At 37.6% G+C, this 22,886-nt stretch overlaps 1 protein-coding gene across 1 annotated transcript in view; it reads right to left on the reverse strand.

Annotated features, from left to right (window-relative positions):
* Positions 1-335: 335 nt before the first annotated feature.
* The window catches only part of LOC134730852 (RNA-binding protein MEX3A-like), a 36,590-nt gene continuing 14,039 nt past the window's right edge, over positions 336-22,886 (reverse strand). The window contains exon 3 of the mRNA XM_063606529.1: positions 336-397. The gene's annotated coding sequence lies outside the window, so the exon portion shown is untranslated. The remainder of the gene's footprint in view (positions 398-22,886) is intronic.

Raw genomic sequence — 22,886 nt, forward strand, 5'->3', positions numbered from 1 at the left:
TATTCAGGCAGGATAAGGTTTTAAAGGACTCAACAGTTGCTGAGTTTTGCTTGAAAGTGCTATTCCTTTAAAGGTTTTAGGAAAATTGTCTCTTAAAAAGACAAAAATGACCACAAAACATCTAACCAATAGTTACTCACTTTAAATTGGTTTTAACTCTAATGGCCCTGCAGTCTAAAATGGAAGGATCACCAAACATAGAGTCAGTTGACCCAACATTGCCCCTAAAAACTGTGCAAATTTAGTGAAGAACTTAAACTCTAAAGGCCTTAATTTTCTCTTGTAGATAATAATTATTAAACCATTTCTTCAATAAATATTTATTTAGCGCTTACTGTTTTTAGGCACTTCGTAAGCTTGGAAGAACTCATATTGAAGACGACAGGAATGGCCAGTGCTGCAAAGATAAAAATAATATTAACCAAGAGTATTGCTGTAGGAATAAAAAATAAGATTGTGAAAGAAAACATTTTAAAAATCATAATAAATTGTAGAAAACTAGAGTTTTATTACTCTTGCTTAGATGACAAATGAAAAAGTTTAAAATGTCAAAAGGCAAATAAGAATTTACTCAATAATATAAATAGATGCTCTCAAACTGATCTTTGCCATCAGCATTTAAACATATACAAGACTCTCTCATCCATAGGGCACAAATCTTCCTTCAGCCACAGCTCTATCTCTACCTTCTTTTCAGAACAAACTTCTTAAGAGTTGTTTATTCTCACTATGTACATTTTCTCACCTTCTACTTTGTCAACTTTTCTAATATGGCTTTCATCTTCATTATGCCAACAACTTTACCCTAAGGTTATGAGTGATCTCCCTATCAGTGAATCCAATAGATATTTTCAATTCTTTTTATATTCTCAGTAGCAATAACCAGTGAAGACACTTTCCTTGCAGTATTGTCTTCATATAATCCTGTCACATAGCACTCGTCTAAACTCCCTCTTTTCACCTGGCAGCTTCAAATCTTTTCTGCTGACTCCTCATTCATTACTCAAACACTAAATTTAGTAGATTGAGTCTCAGGCCTGAACGTTGTTCTCTTTTAACTCTATGTTTTCCCTGGATAACCTAATTCAGTCCCTCCAGTATACAAAGGTAACTCACAACACTAGGTCTCTAGTCCAAAACTATCATCTGGGTTCCACACCTGTATCTCCAGCCACCTACCTGGCAAATTTTCTCAGATATCTTAAAAGTACTTCAAACTATTAAGACACTATAAACTCAACCCTTTTCCTGAAACCATGTCCTCTTCCAGTGTTCCTATTGCTATGAAGGATATTACTAGATGGCAACAGTGCAAGATGGAGAGCTAAGAACCATCCTGATCACCTTTTTCTAATTATCTCTTGTCGATGTTCTTTTCTAAATACCTCTAGAAATCATTAATTTCCCTTTATGCCTACTTCCACTGCCTTATTCAAGCTACTGTCATCTCTTGCTTGGAGTATAATAACCCCCTAAACTGGTCTACATACACCTGATCTTGCCCGTCAATGATTCACTGTCATCCTGCAACCAGAATGGCTTTTGAATACTTTAAATTTTTGGCACTGGTCTAAGGATAAAATCCAAAGACCTCAACCTGCCTATAAGGATGTGGCCCTATCCATTCTTTCAGCCTCATCTTGAGATACTCTTCCCTTTGCTGAATATTCTCTGGATACTTTGGTTTATTTTTGCTAACTGAAGTACTCATACACCCTCTTTCCATAGGACCTTTGCACATCCTATCCTATGTAGGGAATGTTCTTTCTTTCTCTCCTCACTGAATTTATCAACCTAAATTGATATTATAAGTTTTAGATACAGCTAAAGAGAGAATTAACAAATTCAGTCTACATTTTTACAGAGTTTAAAAGGTTAAAAATATGATGAATTCTCCTCTACTTTTGGTGTTAGCTCTTTGAAACCAGAAACATTCCCTTCATCTACACAGCAAATATTTATTGAACATTTATTTTTTGCTCATTTACCTGAAAATAAATTTTTCTTTTTTTCTTTTCTTTTTTTTCTGATTTTGTTCTTTTTTTTTATTATACTTTAAGTTTTAGGGTACATGTGCACATTGTGCAGGTTACATATGTATACATGTGCCATGCTGCTGCGCTGCACCCACTAACTCGTCATCTAGCATTAGGTATATCTCCCAATGCTATCCCTCCCCCCTCCCCCCACCCCACAACAGTCCCCAGAGTGTGATGTTCCCCTTCCTGTGTCCATGTGATCTCATTGTTCAATTCCCACCTATGAGTGAGAATATGTGGTGTTTGGTTTTTTGTTCTTGCGATAGCTTACTGAGAATGATGATTTCCAATTTCATCCATGTCTCTACAAAGGACATGAACTCATCATTTTTTATGGCTGCATAGTATTCCATGGTGTATATGTGCCACATTTTCTTAATCCAGTCTATCATTGTTGGACATTTGGGTTGGTTCCAAGTCTTTGCTATTGTGAATAATGCTGCAATAAACATATGTGTGCATGTGTCTTTATAGCAGCATGATTTGTAGTCCTTTGGGTATATACCCAGTAATGGGATGGCTGGGTCAAATGGTATTTTTTCTAAACAGCTTCTCATCTCTGTATGTATTAACAAAAGCTGAAATCCGGAGGCATAATTTTCATTTAGTAACCTCATTAAGATACAAGTGTGTGTAAATTTTTTTATTATTCTATTACATCAAGTTTACCTTACAATCTTAAGTTATATATTTTCTTATTGTATTGAGAGATCTTTTAATTTGCTTTTTCAATTTTTTAAATTTAAGGAAAGATTTAATTGATTACACAAATTAACTAATAAATTTCCCAATATTTTACTTGATAACATTATCCCAAAACTATATTCCTCTACCAAAATATAATTTTTATAAGAGCAGATAGATTTTGTCTGTTTTGCTCAAGTACCTACACAAGTGCTTGATTCATAGTAAGCTCAATAAATATTTTTTGAAAAAATTAAGTAATTGTAAGAAAACATTTTGGTTTCAGAATATAGCAGGAATTGAAGTCACTGATACTTTTATTACAAACCTCATTACATTAGTGTGAATGCTACAAAAAAATTATTACGTTTCTTTTTTCCGAAAAATTTAATCTACATGTCAACAAGGATTATTTGGGGAAAAGAAACTGTCTCAAGCTGACTTTTATAGAAAGATTTATTTATTCTAAGCACCACAAATATACATACACTCCAAAGATTATACAACAAACCCCCATGAGACAAGTTTTTTTTTTTAATTTGTTAACTTTTATTTGCATGAAAGTGAAACTGAACATGTTTGTATATTCATTTGTTAGTCTGTGTCTTTTATTTATTTATTTATTTATTTTATTATTATACTTCAAGTTTTAGGGTACATGTGCACAATGTGCAGGTTAGTTACATATGTATACATGTGCCATGCTGGTGCGCTGCAACCACTAACTCGTCATCTAGCATTAGGTATATCTCCCAATGCTATCCCTCCAACCCCGCCCCCACCCCACAACAGTCCCCAGAGTGTGATGTTCCCCTTCCTGTGTCCATGTGTTCTCATTGTTCAATTCCCACCTATGAGTGAGAATATGCGGTGTTTGGTTTTTGGTTCTTGCGATAGTTTACTGAGAATGATGGTTTCCAATTTCATCCATGTCCCTACAAAGGACATGAACTCATCATTTTTTATGGCTGCATAGTATTCCATGGTGTATATGTGCCACATTTTCTTAATCCAGTCTATCATTGTTGGACATTTGGGTTGGTTCCAAGTCTTTGCTATTGTGAATAGTGCCGCAATAAACATACGTATGCATGTGTCTTTATAGCAGCATGATTTATAGTCCTTTAGGTATATACTCAGTAATGGGATGGCTGGGTCAAATGGTATTTCTAGTTCTAGATCCCTGAGGAATCGCCACACTGACTTCCACAATGGTTGAACTAGTTTACAGTCCCACCAACAGTGTAAAAGTGTTCCTATTTCTCCACATCCTCTCCAGCACCTGTTGTTTCCTGACTTTTTAATGATTGCCATTCTAACTGGTGTGAGATGATATCTCATTGCGGTTTTGATTTGCATTTCTCTGATGGCCAGTGATGGTGAGCATTTTTTCATGTGTTTTTTGGCTGCATAAATGTCTTCTTTTGAGAAGTGTCTGTTCATGTCCTTCACCCACTTTTTGATCGGGTTGTTTTTTTTCTTGTAAATTTGTTTGAGTTCATTGTAGATTCTGGATATTAGCCCTTTGTCAGATGAGTACGTTGCGAAAATTTTCTCCCATTTTGTGGGTTGCCTGTTCACTCTGATGGTAGTTTCTTTTGCTGTGCAGAAGCTCTTTAGTTTAATTAGATCCCATTTGTCAATTTTGGCTTTTGTTGCCATTGCTTTTGGTGTTTTAGACATGAAGTCCTTGCCCATGCCTATGTCCTGAATGGTAATGCCTAGGTTTTCTTCTAGGGTTTTTATGGTTTTAGGTCTAACGTTTAAGTCTTTAATCCATCTTGAATTGATTTTTGTATAAGGTGTAAGGAAGGGATCCAGTTTCAGCTTTCTACATATGGCTAGCCAGTTTTCCCAGCACCATTTATTAAATAGGGAATCCTTTCCCCATTGCTTGTTTTTCTCAGGTTTGACACAAGTTTACCTATGTAACAAACCTGCACTTGTACCCTTGAACTTAAAATAAAAGTTTAAAAAAGTAATAAAAGCAGAACTTTTTAAAAATAACAATGTTCAAACTCAAACACCTTGTTGGCCAGGAACAAAAGAGAAACAAATTAAAAGTGGAGCAGTAAAGGACACACAGATGCTATAAGTCAACTTTTATGTCTCTTGTCTCACTGCATTCCATCATCCTTGGCTTCCTAGATGTCACGGTAGAAGGTGGTCCTCACAATTCATGAGATTACATTCAAGGCTCCAACCAGGCTAAAACTGGAAGAGCATAATAAAAATACCAGAAATCTTGTCGGGAGGCTTACTGTCCAAGCTGGAGTAGATGTCCATCCTTAAACAGCTGTGGCCAGAGAGACTAGGAGCATGAAACTTCATCATCATTAGAGTTTATGAATGTGTGGTCAGATGTCTTAGTCACAAAGATCTACTAGGAAAAGTTATGGTGTATAGGTAGGAACATGTGAAAGTGAAAGATCTTCTAGTAGTCAGATCAGAAATTTTCTAATAAAAAATAGAAAAACTGACCAATGAAATTACTATTAATTCAGTCTCCAGTCAGGACCTATCTCCCCAGGCAGTCTTGGAGCACATACTTCTCATACAAGGCAGATGATTCAGCCATTGGTCGAGGGCATTTTATAGTACTAATATTAGTCATTGTTATTCTATAATAACAGCTCTCTGTGTCTGTTCATCTGCCTGTGTGTTTGTGTGTATATGTACATGTACATATATGATTATATAATACATACATACTCATACAACACGTTCAGAATGGCAGATAAATTCACAATTACATAGATCCATAACACTATAGAAATAACTCTAAAACAAGGAGATCTTCAAATATATATCTTTAAACACAAAATAATTAAATTTTATTTGAACTTAATGAAGAAACAGAAAAAATTATCAGTCTTATCTGATAAATATTTTATTATAAAATATTTTTTATTTTATTTATTTTTATACTTTTTATTTTTATTGTATTATTTATTTTTATTTTATATTTATTTATTTTTATATACAAAATAAATATTTTATTACAAAACATTTATGATTCTACAATATCCCTCTATGTTTCAGGGGAAAAATTTATTTGAATTTTTTTTAAAGAACCAACTCAATTTCATTGATATTTTGTATGGATTTTTGCATTCCAATTTTTACTATGTTTTTCTCTAATTTTAGTTATTTCTTTTTTCTGTCAGTTTTGGGGTTTGTTTGTTCTTTTTTTTTTATTTTCTAGTTCCCTTAGGTGCAAAGTCAGATTGTTAATTTGAGCTCTAACTTCTTAATGAAGGGATTTAGGGCTACAAACTCTCCTGTTAACACTGCTTTTGTTTCTGCCTTAAAGTTTACCCAGGAGTTATTCAGGAGAAAATTCTTTAATTTCCATGTATTTGTGTAGTTTTGATAGATATTCTTGATATTCATTTCTCTTTTTATTGCACTGTGGTTTAAGAGTGTGCTTGATATGATTTCATTTTTTTAATTTATTGAGATTTGCTTTATGACTGAACATGTGGTTGATCTTAGAATATGTTCCACGTGCTGATGAGAAGAATGTGTATTATGTGGTAGTTGGGTGAAGTGTTCTGTAGATGTCTATTAGGTCCAATTAGTCAAGTGTTGAGTTTAAGTCCAAGGTTTCCTCATTAGTTTCCTGCCTCAATGATCTGTCTAATGCCATCAATGGGGTGTTGGGGTCTCCCATTGTTATCGTGTAGTTGTCTAAGTCTTTCTGTAGGCCAAGAAGAAACTTGTTTTATAAATCTGGGTGCTCCAATATTTGGATGCATATATATATTTAGAATAGTTAAGGCTTCATGTTGTATTGTATCTTTGTCACTATGTAATGCTCTTTATTGTCCTTACTTTTTATTAAAAATTCTATTTTTAAAGTCTGTTTTATCTGCTATAAAGACAGTGACTCCTGCTCTTTTTTATTTTCCACATGGTAATCTTTCTGCATCATTTTACTTTGAGCCTCTGGGTGACATTACATGTGTCTCTTGAAGCCAGCAGATGGTTGAGTCTTTTTTTTTTTTTTAATCTAGCTAGCCACTCTGTGACTTTTAATTGGGGCATTTAGCCCATTTACATTCAAGATTAATATTGATATGTCTGATTCTGATGCTGTCATTGTGTTGCTACCTGGTTGTTATGTAGACTTGATTGCATAATTGCTTTATAGTACCTGTGGACTATGTGCTTAAGTGTGCTTATGTGGTAGCAGGTGTCATTCTTCCAATTCCATGTTTAGAACCCCCACAAAGACCTCCGATAAGTCTAGTCTACTTGAAACATATTCCCTCAGCATTTGCTTGTCTGAAAAGGATTTTATTTCTCCTTTATTTATGAAGGTTAGTTTGGTGGGATATGAAATTGCTGCTTGGAATTTTTTTTCTTAAAGGATGCCCAAAATAGGCTCTCAACCTATTCTGGCTTATAAAGTTTCTGCTGAGAGTTCTGCTGCAAGCCTGATGAGGTTCCCTCTATACGTGACTTGGCACTTCTTTCTACCTGCCTTTAAATTTTTTTCTTTTGCATGGACTGGTAAATCTAACGACTGTATGATTTGGGGATGATCATCTTGCATAGTATCCAGCTGGAGTTCTCTGTATTTCTTGGATTTTCATGTCAACCTCTTTAGGAAGATTAGAAAAATTTTCACTGACTGTCTCCTCAAATATATTTTCCAGGTTGTTTATTCTCTCTCATTCTCTCTCAAGAATGCCAGTGAGTTATAGATTTGGTCTCTTTACATAATCTCATATTTCCCAGAGATTGTTTATTTTTCTTGAAAGATCCTCAGAGAATACTAGGAAAACTCTATGCACACAAATTAGGAAACTTAGAGGAAATGGATATATTCCTGGAAAAACACAATCTCCAAGATCAAATCAGGAAGGGATTGAAACCCTGAATAGACCAATACCAAGCTCTGAAATTGAATTAGCAATTTAAAAAACTTACCAACCAAAAAAGCCCTGGACTGAATGGATTCACAGATGAATTCTACCAGATATAAAAAGAAGAACTGCTACCAATCCTACTGAAATTACTCCAAAAAATCAAAAGGAGGGATTTCTCCCTAACTCATTCTATGAAGCCACCATTAGCCTAATACCAAAATCTGACAAAGACATGATGAAGAAAGAAAACTTCAGGCCAATATCCCTGATAAACTTAGCTGTAAAAATCCTCAACAAAATACTAGCAAACTGAATCTAGCAGCATATCAAAAAGTTAATTAACCATGACCAAGTAGATTTTATTCCTAGGATACCAGGTTGGTTCAACATATGCAAATCAATAAATGTAATTCACTACATAAGCAGAATTAAAAGCAAAAATTACATAATTATCTCAATAGATACGGATAACCCTTTTGATAAAATCCAATATCATTTCATGATTATAACCCTCAACAGTCCAGGCCTCAAAGGTACATACATACCTCAAAATAACAAGAGCCACCTGTAATAAACACATAGCCAACATTATACTGAAAAGGAAAAAGCTAGAACCATTCCCCTTGATAACAGTAACAAGGAGTGGATGCCCACTCTCGCAACCCCTACTGAATACAGTACTGGGAGTCCTAGATAAAATAATCAGGCAAGAGAAAGAAATAAAAGTCATCCAAATAGGAAAATAAGTCAAACTACCTCTCTTCATTGACAATATGATTCTATACTTAGAAACCCTTAAAGATGCTGCCAAAGGGTCCTTACACTAACAAACAATTCTAGCAAGGTTTCAGAATACAAAATCAATGTAAAAAATGACTAGCATTTCTATACACCAATAATGTCCAGGCTGGCAGTCAAATCAAGAACATAATCCCATTTACAATAGCCACAAAGAAAATGGAATACCTAAGAATGCAGCTAACAAAGGAGGTGAAAGAGCTCTACAAGGAAAACTACAAAACATTACTGAAGGAAATCAGAGATGACACAAATAAATGGAAAAACATCCTATGCTCATAGATGAGAAGAATGAATATTGTTAAAATGGCCACACTGCCCAAAGTAATTTACAGATTAAATGCTATTTCTATCAAACTAAAATACCAATGTCATTCTTCACCAAATTAGAAAAAAAAATTTAAATTCATATAGAACCAAAAAAGATCCCAAGTAGCCAAAGCAATCCTAAGTAAAAAGAACAAAGCTGGAGGCATCACACTACCTGACTTCAAACAATACTATAAGACCACAGTAACCAAAACAACATGGTACTGGTCCAAAAACAGACACATTGAACAATGGAACAGAATGAAAACCAGAAATAAATCTGCACACCTAAAACTACCTGACCTTCAACAAGGCTGAGAAAGACAAGCAACAAGGAAAGAACTCCCTATTTAAGAAATGGTGCTATGATAATTGGCTAGCCATATGTGGAAGAATTAAGCTAGACCCTTACTTTCACCATATACAAAAATTAACTCAAGATGGTTAAAGATTTATATGTAAGACCTCAAACGGTAAAAATGTCCTAGAAGAAAACTTAGAGAATACTCTTCTTGACGTCAGCCTTGGCAAAATAATTATGGTCATGTTCCCAAAAGCAATAGCAACAAAAACAAAAACTGACAAGTGGGACCTAATTAAACTAAAGAGCTTCTGCACATCAAAAGAAACTATCAATAGAGTAAACAGATAGCCTCCAGGATGGGAGGAAATATTTGCACACTATGTATCTGACAAAGACTTAATATCCAAAATGTATAAGGAACTTAAATCAACAAGCTTAAAATAAATAACCCCACTAAAAAGTGGGCAAAAGAAGACATACACATGACCAATAAATATGTGATAAAAGGCTCATCATCACTAATGATCAGAGAAATGCAAATCAAAATTGTAGTGAAATACCACAAGTCAGAATGACTACTCTTAAAAAGTCAAAAAACAACAGATTTCTCTGACGAGGCTGTGGAGAAAATGGAATGCTTATACACTGCTGGTGGGAATGTAAATTAGTTCAGCCACTGTGGAAAGCAGATTGAAAATTTTTCAAAGAACTTTCAACAGAGTTACCATTTGACCCAGCAGTCCCATTACTGGGTATATCTCCAAAGGAATATATATCATTATACCAAAAAGGCACATGAAAAAAGAACATGAATTCATGTGTTCATTGCCACGCTATTCACAGTAGCAAAGACATAGAAATCAACCTAGGTGCCCCTCAGTGGTGGACTGAATTTTCAAAATGTGGTACATAGTTACCATGGAATGCTACACAGCCATGAAAAGAATGAAATAATGTCCTTTGCAGCAATACATTAATAGACAGAGCTGGAGGCCATAATTCTAAGCAAATTAATGCAGGAACAAAACACCGAATAGTGTATGTGCTCACTTGTAAGAAGGAGCTATACATTGAGCACACATGAACTTAAACATGGAAACAACAGACACTGCAGACTACTCAAGGGGGGGGGGAGGGGGGAATGGGTTGAAAACCGATCTATTTATTGGGTACTATGCTCACTACCTGAGTCCAATATACCCATGTAACAATTCTACATATGTACCCCCTCTATCTAAATTAAAAGCTGAAATTTTTTTAAAAAGAAAATAATATTTGAAGTACTGAGATTATAACAATTACAGCATTTAAAAATACATTTCCAGTTCAGATAGCTTTGTCTTGGTTCAACACATGCAAATCAACAACTATGATTCACTCCATAAATGGAATTAAAGGCAAAAACCATATGATCATCTCAATAGATGCAGACAAAGCTTTCAATAAAAATCCAGCATCCTTTCATGATAAAAATCCTCAACAGCCTAGATATTGAAGAAACATACCTCAAAATAACAAGAGCTGTCTGACAAACTCATAGCCAACATCAAACTGAACCAGCAGAAGTTAGAACCATTCCCATTGAGAACTCTAGCAAGGAGAGGATGCCCACTCTGACCCTTCCTATACATCACAGTACTGGAAATCCTAGCCAAAGCAATTAGACAAGAGAATTAAATAAAAGAAAAAAGGGAAAAAACTTTCTCTGATGAGAAAACTGATTGGCATTCTTGCATTTCTTTCCATTTCATGTCCCTCTTACTTTTGAGTCTTTTATATTAATATTTGCATTATTTTTACTTTGTCCAAATAAGGGGCATTTACATTCTGATCTGCAATCATAATTTATTTTATTATTTAGTCTTGGCTTCATATTTTATTGGATTAAATACCTTAAGCCATTTTGCCATAGCTGCTCCATTGTTGAATTCTTTCTCTGATATAGTTCATGTTTGGCTGAATTTCAGTGCTTTTTCTTTTTTCCAGAGTGACTTCTGAGTATCATATTTCTTTTCCTCTTTGAGAAAGCATTTCTGTGGCTTTTATTCTTGAACCATTACTTCGATGAATGAGATAAACTTATATTACATTTTTTGTCCCTCAGTACTTTGTAGACATTACTCCATTGAAGGATGCTATGGAAAACAAATGGAATCACCTGAAAATTCTTTCCTTATGAAAAATATTTATTTTTTGCCTAGATGACTGAAGAATTTTATTTCTTTCTACTTTGAGTTCAATAACTTACCTAGTGTACCCTTCAGTTTTCACAGTTCTGAATCAATTTGTTTTTGTGTATCAAGAGTTTTTTCAAATGATTGATCTAGTCTTTTCTTCATTTCAGAGAAATTTTAATCAGTTGACTTTGAACTCCTTTTTCTGATTTCATTTGTTGAATTCCTTATTTCAAGGACTTGTATATCTTTTATGTTAGATCGTCTTTTTTTCTCCATTGCTAGGATATTATATGTTAAACCAATAGTTCATTTAATTTCTTTAGATTTATTTCTATACTCATTATAATTGCTATGTATGTTTTAAAATTTGATAGATATCATCATAATACATACTAAAAATACTAGAGCAATTCATACCACTGGTCTTCAAGCTGGGCTTTGAATCAGGTTTAATGAGCGTTCCAGCCCTCTCTTCACCTGCCCAAAATAATTTAATTTCTAGGAGGGACAGGAAAACTCACAGTGAATTAACTAAATAAAATTTCTCAAATACTTTGATTCATTGCTTAAAATGGGAATGATTTGCTTTTGCCACTTTAACTCTTGAAGGAATCTTGTACCCTCAAAGCCAGGGAACTCCTCTAAGCCTCCTTTATATGATATATACATATGCATGTATATATTCAGTGCCAGCCATGATGAGACTCACCAATACAGTCGGGTCAATTAAATAAAATCTAATGAAAATGAAACAGTGTCACAGCCTGAACACACTCATCTCTGAACTTCTGACAGGAATAATAAGGGATACTCCTAACATATGCAAAGGGTCCAGAATCTTATGGCTGTAAGCACCTGAAAACACATCATCCTGCTCATAATAGATCCTGGGCCATAAATTCCAATCATTATGATTATCTATTAATACCAGAAATTAAAGCAATAAAGATGTCAGGATCATTATCTTTTCCTGCTTTATTAAAATATTTATCTAAAATTCCAAATAAAGTAGAAAGCTAGGGGAATAAATCTTAGCAGTTTTTTATTCTAAAGGTAAAAGCCTTGCAGAGCAAACTTTTCCAGTTCTTTGAACTATTGTGTTTAGATCTCACATCTGAAAGAGGTAAGAGACCGGGCAGGGAGGACATCATGGGACAGCTGCTCTGCTTGGCCAGGATTTCTTATTGCCCAAAGTGACAAAGAGTCTTAGGATCAGGCTGTTTCATGCTTGTGTTTAACCTTCCAGGGCATTTTTTCCCCTCTTTCTTTGAACGTGCTTAGCTATATGATTCATATTATTTCATTGGGGCTGCAAACACAATCTGTTTCCAGTGTTCCTTAACAGGTCATCTTTTGAAGCTGCCATGATCCATGTCCTGGAAAAAGCACCATTGTCCTCTGCTTCAACCCTGATAAAAAGGCTTAGAAGATGGGCAGTGCCCAGATTCTCTCACAAAGTTAATGTGTTGTGGCTTTTCTGGAGTTTAATTTCTTTTTAAAAGAAGATTTTTATATCTTATATTATTACCATTAACCTAGAGATAGGTGGACACGGGTAAAATAAATGGAATCAGAATCACAGAAACTCTGATTTTTGCCTATTACCAAAGTCTCGTTATTCAACATTCTGGTAGTTTTTGTCATTTTAAAAAATTTATTCTACTCAACGTCTTGGCTCCTCTCATTTTTGTATCACTCGAGCAACTGCTACATGCTGAGCACAGAACCAAGGGCCATGCAAGATGTGCAGGGTTGTGTAGTGCTGAGATTCCAACAGACAATTCTACCACTTACTAGCTGTGGATGCTGCACAAGTCTTTTAACTTCCACGAATCTCAGGTTTCTCACCTGTGAAAGCGGGACAACAAAAAAAGAAACAATCAAGATGAAGATGATGATGAAGACTATGATAATAAGGAGGCCCTGCAGTGCATTTGTACTACCAGAAAATGACATCCTCTCTTCAGCACAGTCTATATTCATCTCAGATATCTGAAATATTTGGATTTTATTAATGTAAGGCACTGTACAGTCATCAGATCAAAATTTGTCACAATAAATACATATGTTTATGATGCCTCCGACAAGAATAGTTTCTTTAGATGGGGTGGCCTTGTAGAATGGAGAGCCTGCACACCTAAATTCAACAACTCTGAAAGATAAACTAGATGATGTGGGTCAAGTGCCCACCCAATATGCCCAATACAGGTCATATACTGGGCACTCAAAAAATGTTAACTATTATATCATCATTTTAAAAACTGTAGTTTTTTTTCTGCACCAAGAACATCAGTGAGACTGTAAGTGAATTATTTTTGTATTTTAATGTTTTTGTCTTTTAAAATATTTGACCTTATAAATCCATTATTTGCTGCAATCTGGTATCAAAACCAATTGGAAAACATTGGAGTGAAACAGAGAATATGATTAGTTAGACACAGCAGATGCAGCTCATGTCATCCCAATTCTGGCCAGGGGACCTTTTGGGGGTAGTACTACTATGCTTTGGAAGAAACCCTAATTACCAGATGCTAAGGCAGGGTATGAAAATCCCAGACTTAGCAGCAGACAGACCTAGGTTTTTATTATGACAACCCTATAAAATAGGTATCAGCCTCATCATCATTATTTTTGTTGTTATTATTTGTTTCATTTTACAGATAAGAAAAATGAGGTTGAATAACTTGATCACAATCATACAACCAAAAAGTAACAGATCCAGGATTCAAAACTTCAAGCCTTTTTTTCTATCACAGCAAGCGATAATGAAAAGGAAAAGACATATCTGAGAGATTTGCAGAAGCTACAAACATTTTGATTTGTAGAGTGGTGACAGAAGAAACAGACATGATTTTCAAGTTTTAGCTTAGGATGATCATAGGGATAAAATAAAAATTAGGAAACTGTGGTGTTAACAAAGGTAATGAGGAAAGAGTTTCAAGGAGGCAGCACTCAGTGGGAAAAATAAGATAGGAGTTGGAAAAAGATGTGACCATGTACAAGAAAAAAGAATTAACCAGTATGAAGGGCTCAACTGATATGAGAAGTCACAAACTAGAAATGGCATAAACTCACATGATTGTGTGATCTTCTCAAACAGTATTTAGTAGTTAAATGGAGGATTTTAAAAGATTCAAAAAGCAAGAAAGAGTAAGTTGTTGAGATTCAGGATAAATTATTAAGTGCTGGACCATAATGGTATGGCATTAAATGACTCTAAAATAGAAATGATACATTTGATGAGGTGGCAGAGAAGGGGATGGGGACCCTTACAGCCTGAAAAATCCCCATGAGTTTGGAAAGCATAAGAAGTTGAGTGAGATCAGTGAGTAGAACATAAGAATTTAAAATTTCAGACATGGAGAAATGCTAGATGATACTAAAAGTTCAGGTACAACTTTAGTTGTCAGTAAATTATGTGAAGTAAAAGTGAAGTTTTATGGAGTTAACGAAATTGTTAGGTTGCCATTACAGATACTGAAATTTCTCAAAATGGAGACTTGAGCTCACGAGGACCATGAGTTAGAGGCCAATGTCCACAGAGTCCACAATGTCTACAGATGAATGATGGCACCAAGAGGAAGGCTGGCAAAGCTGGAAGGAGGGAGCATCTTGGGAGGAAGATGTTTTGTAAGAGGATGCAAGGATAAGAGTTTGAAGCAGCAACAGGACCTTAGAAAATGTGCACGGTGCCACCGAACTCTGGATCGTGGCACATGGGATAAAGAACGGCCTTATTTAGGCATAAGGAATGACATCAATTATTTGGGAAGATAAATATGTTTTACTTCATCAGAGAAGGGAGAAAGAATTCTAGAAAAGGCAAAGAATTTGGGAGAGTTTATTAGAGATGAAACATAATATTCAGAGAAGGCAGAAGAGACCACTATTGGGAAGGGCTGGGAAAAAGAGGACAGAGTAGAATGTATGAAAGGAGGATGGGTAAAGGTCTTAGGTGGCTTATCTCTCAGACACTGACTGAGAACTGTGAAGATGAGAAGCCAGGTGAAGTTTTGTTGTCCTAAATTTCCCACCTGTGGCAAAATGTGTTGGCGAGCTGAAGCTACTAGACAACACTTGAGTTTCTGCAGCATTTCCGCACTGTCTGTTGACACATTATATGTAGATTCCTGGGAATGGCTAATGAGACAAAATATTTGAAACCAGAACAAAAGTTCATGTGTTCCCAGCCATGCTACATGATGCCCAGCTACTTCGAAAAATAATGTGTAAGATAGAATGGTCATAGGCTTTGGAGTCAGACACTTTCAGACTGAGATGTGTCCCTGCCATTCAGTTGTGGTGTGAACAATTGGCTTAACCTGTATGAGCTTCATTTCCTTTATCTGTAAAATAGGGATGATAAAAAATATATCTCCAAGGGTTATCATGAAGATTATTAAATAAGATACCATATGAGAAGTCACAAATAAGAGTCATGGATCAGGCCCTCAATATACAACATTTAGTCTTATTACTCAAGGCCAAAAGCTCTGGTCTATTGGTTCAAAGCCTGAATTATTGCTTCTAGAGCAAGCAACAAGGCTGAACATATCTAGTCTACTTCTTGTCAAATGACCAATAGCTAGGAATTAAAAGCCCATTTGTATTGATAAGGACTTAAGTGTTACATCTTTTTCTGGGAAGACGTCAATTGTTTGGTCAAATTGTCTTCTAAAGCAGAGGGCTCCAGCCTGATAAAAAGTTGAAATGGAAGGTGAAATGAAAACCAGTATCTGGATCAGGACCAAGTAACTAATACTGCATGTTTTGCAAAGTTTAAGTGTTTGCATTTTTTGCAAAGTGTAATTGTTAGCGGAAGTGAATCTGTACAGGTCTGTATCAAACTCAATTCTTGCCTCCTCAAGATAAATAAATTCAGCTGAGGGGCATAAGGCAGAAGGAAAGACCGAGGGAAATTTCAGAGCAGGAGTGAAATTTTATAAAAAGCTTTGGAATAGGAACAAATGGAAGTAAAGTACTCTTGGAAGAGGGCGAAGCGGGTGACTTGAGAGATCAAGTGCATTGTTTGACCTTTTGACTTGGAATTTTATATGTTGGCATACTTCTGGGGTCTTGCGTTACTTCTCCCACCACTCACCCAACTCCTAAGGTGGCTGATCACCAGTTCAGGTGTTTTCTGTCTATTAGGATATGGCCTTTCTCTGGCATTGGCTGTGACCAATTGTTACTTTAGAGAGACAGTTAACAACACCCAGACCATCCCCTGGCGGTCATCTGACACTCCTGATGTGTGTTAGGGGGAGCCCTCTCCTGCCTTGTTTATGCCATGACTAACTATCTACTGTAACATCACCCCCTCAAGAGTCCAAGACCCCAATTTTTGGGGAAAATGGGTGAAGGTCACTCTTCTGCTTCCTGCTGATAGAAGGGCAGTTGTGGTTGTTCTGTGGGTCTTGGCCTCTTGCTAGTTGTCAGGGTGGGGTTGGCTCTATGAGCTGGTGAAAGCAGTATCCAGACAGGTCCAAGATAGACAGGGGCAGAATTTTATCTCTGTCATGTCCCACTGATGGGAAGTCTAGGGATCTTCTGTAGATGGGTGACTCTTGAATATTGAGAGGACAGTATCCCTCACTGAGGATCATCTGGAGCTTGATGGCCGATCCCTCTTGTTTCTTCTGAACTGCAGAGGTCCCTTGTTGGTTTACAGGAATAAGCAGGGTTAGCCTAAACTGCAGCCTGTGAAGGGGGAGCAGATATGAAGGTTATCTACATACTGTAGAAGTTTATACCCCCTCAAGAGATTGCTTGGTTAGATTTTTACTAAGGCTATCCAAATAAATGTTGGCTATTTCTAAACCCCTGAGGTAGGACTGACCAGGTTGAAGTTATTGGTTAAAGATTTAGGTAGCTTTCCCAGGAGAAATAAGGCTATTATAGAGAAAGATGACTTCAGAGGTTGGGTAAATATTAAGTGAGCACCCATCGTGGAAAGTATATTTGTGTCACAAAGAGGTGTGGGGTATTTAGACATTACCAAGGACTGGTGGGGAAATGGTAATTTGTCCCTTAAGTAATATAAAGGGGTGTGAATCTTTTTGGTCCCTTAAGTAATATAAAGGGGTGTGAATTTTTTCTTTTGGAGGGAGGGGATGCCATTTGCCCTGATTACCCAACAGGATTTGGAGGAGAGTTGTGCTCAGAGAAGGAGATAAGCACAGAGTAGGCAGCTTTTCAACCCAGAAGGGAAATTTATAATTTTACTTGCTGCATCCGGAGTTTCCCTTAGCTTTGTCTTACTGATGACGGTGTCTGATTTAGAAGTCAGCCAGAGCAGAGAGTCCTTCAGTTCAAGGCTATCAGGGATTGGGATTTTGTCCCTGGGGAACTTAGGCCCTCGGGGCAGTCCCATTTCAGAAGCCGAGCTTGTGGCAGAGGGAGCAAGCCATTCGGGACTTTTTCCCATTTATCCCATTGGAACAATTTGCCTTCTGGTGGCCTGGTTTCCCACACCAATGGCAGTTACATGGAGGAGTGTCCTTAGGGCCACCTGGAGGGTGCTGGAGAGTTTCTAAAGCAGCCAATAATTGAACCTGCCTCTTATTCATGCATTTCTCCTTTTTCTTAGTCTTATCCTCCTTATTCTGATCTCAGTTATAAAATAATGAGGAGGCTAATCTGAAGACCTCCTGCACAGGGGCACTGGGTTGCAAAGCTGACTTTTGTAATTTTCTTCAAGTTCATTTTTAGGTCAAACAGTATTATAAAGGAAAACTAAGTGTTTTTTTTTTTTTTCTTAAGGTTTGGGGGAATCAAACTTTTCCCAGTTTTGAGGGATGCTTCTGAGGGGCATGTCCTATGGTATGGAGACACGATTACCCATTTACAAAGAGAGAAGAGAGGAGAAAAGGTAAGAAGGTGTTCCCTCTACTTTCCTATTACCCTGAGTTGGGGCAACCCCCATCATCCATTGGGTTCTGGGATGAACTGGTCTTACCATTTACCCTTGGTCCCATCTCATCACAATTACCCACTTGAGAACAGAGGAGATGCTGGAGTGAACAGTGGGCCTCCTGTTCATCCTTGGGGTTCTAGAATGAACCAGTCTTACTGTGTATTCCTAACCTTTCATCTCTGTTCTGATGGTGTGGTCTGTTAGCCTGGGACCACCCTTCATCTCTGTCCTATGGGTCTCTTGCACCTGCAGCCTTAGGTTCACCTATATCCTTGTTTCCATGACCTTATAGTGACTCTCACTCAGAGCATTCTAGCAACAAAATAATTATCTCTTTTCTTAGCTTCCTGTTTCCCCTGTTCTTTAGGAGAAGCCTGTTTTTCAGCTAACTGCCCCAAGGGGGCTAGACTTCCCTCCCTTCAAATATGACCTTGAAGGTCTTGATGCATGTTGAGAAGGGAAAGAGAGGCTACACGAAGAAGTGGGAGAAGGTGATAGGAATACTCATGGAAAGCCTTCATATGCTCACAAAAACAGCAGCCCTAGGATTCGAGAGGGCACTTATTTGCCCTCTTGACATAAAGTACTAACCTCTGGAGGATTTGGGGCTTGGGGTAAGAACTCACAAATGGAAAACAAATAATTTCCCCTCATCCAAAAGGGGTGCTAACTCAAAAAAAGGCAAGTAGGTGGGATCCTTAGAAGGCCAGAGTGAGGTCCTATGCAGCTGGACAAACTGCTTCAAAAGCCACCAGAAAACTCGGCCCTAGGGCATAACAGGAATGAAAAGCATATGAGAAGTCATAAGGATCTGGCAGAGCCGGAGTTTTAATTAATGTCTGTCCCAGCAATGTGCCAGGAGACAGGGGGAGGGTTGGAGGTCATCCGAGCTGGTTGGGTAAGAACAAGTATAAATCTCGGGGGATATCTGCAAGGGAGCCCGAGTCTTTGCTGTCACACAATGCAATTAAGAGCTGCAGGCTCACGAATAACAGGGAGTGTGTGTTTTTAAGGCAGAGAAGGAAGTCACGCAGCATGCGATGTGAAACCAAAGAAAAGGCCGACTTGCCCTCTGAGTCAGACAGTCTGGCTGGTGTGCAAGGCTATTTCAGAACACACACACAGAAAACAGAATAGGCAGTGCAGGTTCTTGGGAAAGAGCCGATTTTAGTTGAAAAATGCAGAGAAAACCCCAGACATTGCACGGTTTTAGGGTTTTAGGCTTTAGCCCTACCACCCTGGCAAGCCTCCTAAGAGGGCCATTAATGCCTCAGTACCACTCGGTGCAGACCCCACAGTCCTTCCAGCCCCCGCAAGCCCCATTAGGGTGAGCTGAAGATCCACCGGAAGGAGCAGAGTCACTTATCCCTGAGAGGAATTGTTCTGGGGATTGGATAGTGAACAGGAGAGTGAAAGGGGAGAAGAAAGCCATGTACAGGGGTTGAACACCTCCAGCCAAAGAAGGCAAGGCATAGAGGTCTCTTACTACTGAGTCACATGCAGCACCAAAGTATATTACCGGTGGAACATTTCCAAGTCACAGGGCACCGAAATATGTTAGCAGCAGTGGTTCTGTACAGGTCTGAAGCAAACTCAATTCTTGCCTCCGCAGAAGAAACAATCCAGCTGAGGGGCATTAAGGCAGAGTGAGAGACTGAGGCAAGTTTTAGAGCAGTGAAAACTTATTTAAAAGCTTTAGAACAGGAACAAACGAATGTAAAGTACACTTAGAAGAGGGCCACGGGGCAATTCGAGAGATCAAGTGCGAGGTTTAACCTTTTGACTTGGGGTTTTATATGTTGGCATACTTCCGGCTTATATTACCTCTCCCTGCTTGCTCAGCTCCTGCGATCTTATAGGAAAGATGATGATCACCAGTTTCAGGTGTTTTCTATCTATTAGGGGACTGACGTTCCCTGGGACCAGCTGTGACCAATTATTACTTTTGAAAGACAGTTCACAACAGCCTGAGCATCACCTGATGGTCTCCCAACACTCCTGGTGCGTGTGGTGTGTGTGTTGGGGGGAGCCCTCTCCTGCCCTGCTCGGTTGCCTGACTAGCTACCTACTGTAATATAATGAATGAATCACTGGTGTCCATAGAGGTTGGTGTCTTTGAAGAGGAAATCAACCAAAAACACAGAGCCTCCAACCTTCTCCTCAAGTTTGTCCCAGGCCTTTCTTGAAAGGAAGGATGATGTCTTCAGGGATCTGGGTGTCTTGCCACCATAAGATACATATAAAGTTGTCAATTTAGCCTATTTATTTTTATATCAAGAAGCAAACTGTTGAAATACTTTGGTGACCAATCATTATCCAGTATCCTTCTCCCCTGTTGCCAAGAGTTCTCTCATAAAAGATGAATAAGACTAGTATTTCTTGGATGCAAATGGATACAGACCAAGATAAACATGAGTCACACTCAAGCTCATCAGGACAGGAGAATACAGCCTGTTTTATTGATCAGGCGTAACATTTAAATCCAAAACATATATTGAATTAATATCTCTTAAAAATTTGAGCAAATGCACATTTAGGAAAGGTTCATTGAACAGATGAAGTATTTAATCAAGTCTCTTCCTTTTCTCTCTAACATATGTTCATATCTAAGGAGGGTATGTCAAATTAGCACAGGCAAAAATCCTGCCAAAACTGAAACAAAAGAAAATAACACACGATCATTTCAAACTTACAAAATGCTTTGTTTCTTTGCATTTCCATAAATGAAAGTCTCTTTTTAAATTGCTGTGTTTCACTTGGTGCTCAAAACAGAGCTCCCCAAAACAATTTAGAAAATGGATTCTCTTACGGAGTTGAGACCTGCTGCTAATCAGTGCTTTCTCACAGAATGTGAGAAACATGCATATCATTTTCTTCTCTTTCCTGCCATTTGCTCTCCCCACTTTTGCATTTTGATTGGTCCCGCTGTTACTGTTTTCATTATCCCGATTTTAAGAATTTCACAGGTCGAAGATATACAGGTGTGCAATACCAGTATACCTTGTTTCAGGATAGATACTGAGTTTTAATAAACTCCACAAGAAAAATGCTTTTATTAAATTTTTCAAAACGATTTATGTGAAAATTACTACAACCTTGATGACAATGCGAAGAAATGCTACAACAGCACTACAGTTAACGGTCTTTCTGGGTCGAGCCTCCCAAAATGAAAATACAGATAATTGATAACATGTTTGGGTGTGGAAAAAAATCAGCATTAAGAGAACATCTGCAGAATGTTATATGCCAGGGGATACTATTAATAGACTATTGCAGATTCCCTCCTGGGAAATAAAAAATGAAGTTAAATCTAGTAACTCCATGGAGGTTTCATTTTAGAAATGGTTTTCTCTATTCCTCTGTGTGTGTGTGTGTGTATGTGTGTGACTGTGTGTGTGCATTTGTGTGTCTCTGGTGTTTATTCTTGTAAATAGCAAGTCAGTCTTTTCAGTGTAGCATAAAAAGCAGCTACAGCAAAGAACAATGCATTTATTCAACTAAAACTGGTATGTTCCAAGCTTCACAACTTTTGAGAATTAGTTCAAATTTAAATTAATCTCCCAAATTTTGTTCTTTCTGATGCTCCAAATACTCATGCAAGAAAGCCAAGTCTTTCCCCCAGAAGCTCTTCTTCAAATACTTCCTAGTTCTCTAGAGTGCTCACAAATGCCTGAGGATCCGTTTTGACCATCCTTTCTGCCCACCAGGGACATGTGAGTTACCTTTCACATCTCCCTTGATGCCAGTATTGAGAACCATTGGCCACACCTTAGCCATGCATAAAATTTGCTACTACTTTGGCCACTAGTAATGGTGAAACTTAGCACCACAGAAATATATTAACAGGCAAGGATGGAATTGGAGTGGAGAAGCAGGAAGAAAAAGTCTAAAATAAGGTTTCTTCATCTCTGAAGGGTTTGTGGTAGGCAGATGCCTGTGTCCCAAATATGTCTGTATCCTAACCCTGGAACCCAAGAATAAGTTACCTTATAAGGAAATGCAACTTTGCAGTGTGGTTAAAGTTAAGGACCTTGAAATGAGGAGATTATTCAGGACCCATCTAATCACACAAACCCTTGGATGTGGACAACCTTTTGCAGCTGAAGTCAGAGTCAAAGGAAGTATGAGACATGCAACGTCACTGGCTTTGAAGACTCGGGAAGGCCATGAACCAAAGTATGAAAGTACCGCAAGAAGCTAGAAAAGATTAAAAAAAAAAACAAAACCAGATTCTCCCTAAGATTCTTCCCTAGAACCTCCAGAAGGGAACGCAGCCCTGCTGACATCTTGAGTGTCGCCCAGTGAGACCTGTGTTTACCTTCTGACCTACAGAACTGTAAGATAATAAAATTGTATTGTTTTAGGCCCCTAAAAATTTTGTGATAATTTGTTATGGTAGCAATAGGAAACCAATACAGGGTTGTGACAGTTTAGCAATTTGGCTCTTTTCTTCTGTCATGATCACAGACATGTGTCTCCCCCAATCTACTACCTACAGCTGGCACCAGGGCCCACACATCAGAGGTCACCCTACCATGGCCTGGCTCAGAGTGGGGAAGGCATTTCTTCCCTTCACAGTCTGCTCAGACAGAGGAGCCACCACCAGCATGTGGCAGCTTTCTAGTCAGTTACCCCATTCCCTGGTGTACAGTCTTACCAACCAGGTGACTGACTGCCTGAAGTAGCAAATTCCTGATTTCAAAATTAACACTGCCTTTTAACCTTCACCTTTAATGTAAAAGCCAGACTTCAACTCAAATTATCTCATGTTCAGCTTCTTCTCAG

This window comes from Pan paniscus, chromosome 7, assembly GCF_029289425.2.
Source record: "Pan paniscus chromosome 7, NHGRI_mPanPan1-v2.0_pri, whole genome shotgun sequence".
NCBI lineage: Eukaryota > Metazoa > Chordata > Mammalia > Primates > Hominidae > Pan > Pan paniscus.